A 2,500-nucleotide genomic window follows, 5' to 3' on the forward strand; every position below is an offset into this window, starting at 1 on the left:
AACATGAAAATGCCAATTGCATTTTACAAAACTTAAAGGGAAGTGTAATTGAAAATCTTTGTTTAAAAAGATAGATAATCCCTTTATTACCCATTCCCTAGTTTTGCATAACAGTTATAATAATAGACTTTTTACCTCTGTGATTACCTTGTATCTAAGCCTCTGCAGACTGCCCCCTTATTTTAGTTCTTTTGACAGACTTGCATTTTATCCAATCAGTGCTGACTCATAAATAACTCCATGTGAGTGAGCTCAATGTTATCGATATGCACTGATATAAGAGGCGGCGGCCTTCAAGGGCTTAGAAATTAGCTTATGATCCTACCTAGGTTTAGCTTTCAACAAAGAATACCAAAGAGAACAAATCAAACTTGATGAAAAAAGTAAATTGGATAGTTGTTTAAAATTACATGCCCTATCTGAATCATTAAAGTTTAATTTTGACCCGACTTTACCTTTTATAAAAAAAACAACATGTTCTCTCTTTAAACACGTGGTGGAAAGTACATGCAAATTAAAGGTACAGCTTGTTTCTGTTTTTTATTGCTTTATTGTAGAACTCTAATAACAAACAAATAAACAATAGTGATGTGAAATAGATCACATTGCAGTCAATATACTAAACAGTATATAGTGGTAACTGACACAGGCTCTATACTATCAGAATTTGTTGTTGAATCATAGCTTGCCTAATATGATAATTATTTGTAAAGTGCTGCCAAATCCATAGCTCTTTTGATGAAAACATTGTTTTGTAGAATCCTGAAAAGGACAGTAAACACCTTGTGATTACACTCTATTTCCGCAGTCTTGCAATAAACAAACAAACATACTGAATGAGTTTCATAATATTTGCAATGTATTATTTTGCTGCAGATGTTTTCAATAGTCAAACTTCACGCAACACTTGCCTTATTTGGAGGAGCCAGTCAGCTTTTGCTACTGGAGTAGACAAGGCTAGCCACTCTTGTGATGTTTGCAAACTCTCAGTTGTTTGGTAATTTATTATCTTTATCTTTATCATCAGTATTAAAGCTAATTTGGGACCGATATGTAGCAGTGTGCGCTTCCAGTTCTCAGAATTTGAAAACTCTTAATTTTCAGACAAACTGTGGGAAATTCAGTCAAATACATAATAAACTTATATTGTTTTTTTTGTTTTTTTTACTACATATAATTAAACAACTGCTCCTTTAGTAAAACAAATATGTTAAATCAAGGTAAACATAAAAAGAAATAGATTGTGTAAAAAAACCAGCAAACAACTTACTTTTTTGCAAAATTAATACATTCTTTTTAGATATTTATATAAATTGTGACAAAACTTCCTTTTCATAACGGTTTATGTATTTTACTTTCCAACACCTGTCAGATAATAAACTTGAAATATAAAAGTATTGCATTTTTAACTTATATTATGATAAACCATTATTCAATTATGTTCCATTTTTATTGATTTATAGAATTAAAAGGACGTTATAGTCAACATTAAAATGCAGTGTTAAGGCAGTCAAGGTGTTAGAGACTAAAGTCAAAATTAAACTTTCATAATTTAGATAGAGCTTACAGTTTTAAAAAAAGACAACTTTCCATTGTACTTCTGTTATCAAAATGTGCACAATCTTTATATGCACACTTTCTGAGGCACCAACTCCTACTGAGCATGGCCAAGAATGTACAGCATTTACGTATATGTGTTTTGTGATTGGCTGATCGTTGTCACGTGATACGGGGGAGTGGAAATGTAATTGTTTGACATTTCCCAGTAAATAACTACTACTCATTTGAAATTCAAAGTAAGTGTTATTACATTGTCTTCTTATTTATTATTTGTCAAATATACAATTCTACTGTATTTAATTGTCATTTAAACCACTGCTGCCAGTGTGTTACTTTAGCCTTTTGTGTATTACTGGTAGACATGAGGTTAAAGGGACATGGTACTGTAACTTTTTTTCTTTTTAGTAATGCATTCCCAATGATCCATTTTACCAATCTGTTTTTATTTACAAAAAGCTAATTTACCTTAATTTTTTCACTTGTAATAGCTGCTTTTGCCTGTTGAAACAAACACATATACTGAACATATTACTGCAGTATTCTCTTTTTAGAAAAAATATGTAAACAAGATTCACCAGCAGAAATCAACCTTTGAGTACTTGGAATACAATAAACTCTTATCAACCACATGTCTGGGTACACTGTCCCCAATAGTGTTTTCCCAATACATTGTAATACTGGCATTATAGCATTAAATATATTAGGAATTGCACCTTAAGCTTTATTCTATCAATTGAAATTTAAAGAAAATTGTGTATAGAGAGGTAAGATAAAGAGGTATATAAACCACTGCTCCATGCTAACCCTTAAAAACCTGTCTGCAGGCCTTGATACTGTGGACTATCCTCTATTATGTCAAACCCTCCAGTACATGGCTATCTACAACATAGCTCTCTCTTCATTTTCAACTTACCTCTGTAACCCTAACTTTAGTGTACAA

At 31.6% G+C, this 2,500-nt stretch overlaps 1 protein-coding gene across 3 annotated transcripts in view; it reads left to right on the plus strand.

The window, feature by feature from the left end:
* The window catches only part of ZFYVE28 (zinc finger FYVE-type containing 28), a 529,419-nt gene that overhangs the window by 117,211 nt on the left and 409,708 nt on the right, over nucleotides 1–2,500 (plus strand). The gene's annotated exons all lie outside the window — the stretch shown is intronic.

The sequence above is a fragment of the Bombina bombina genome, chromosome 2 (assembly GCF_027579735.1).
Source record: "Bombina bombina isolate aBomBom1 chromosome 2, aBomBom1.pri, whole genome shotgun sequence".
Taxonomy (NCBI): domain Eukaryota; kingdom Metazoa; phylum Chordata; class Amphibia; order Anura; family Bombinatoridae; genus Bombina; species Bombina bombina.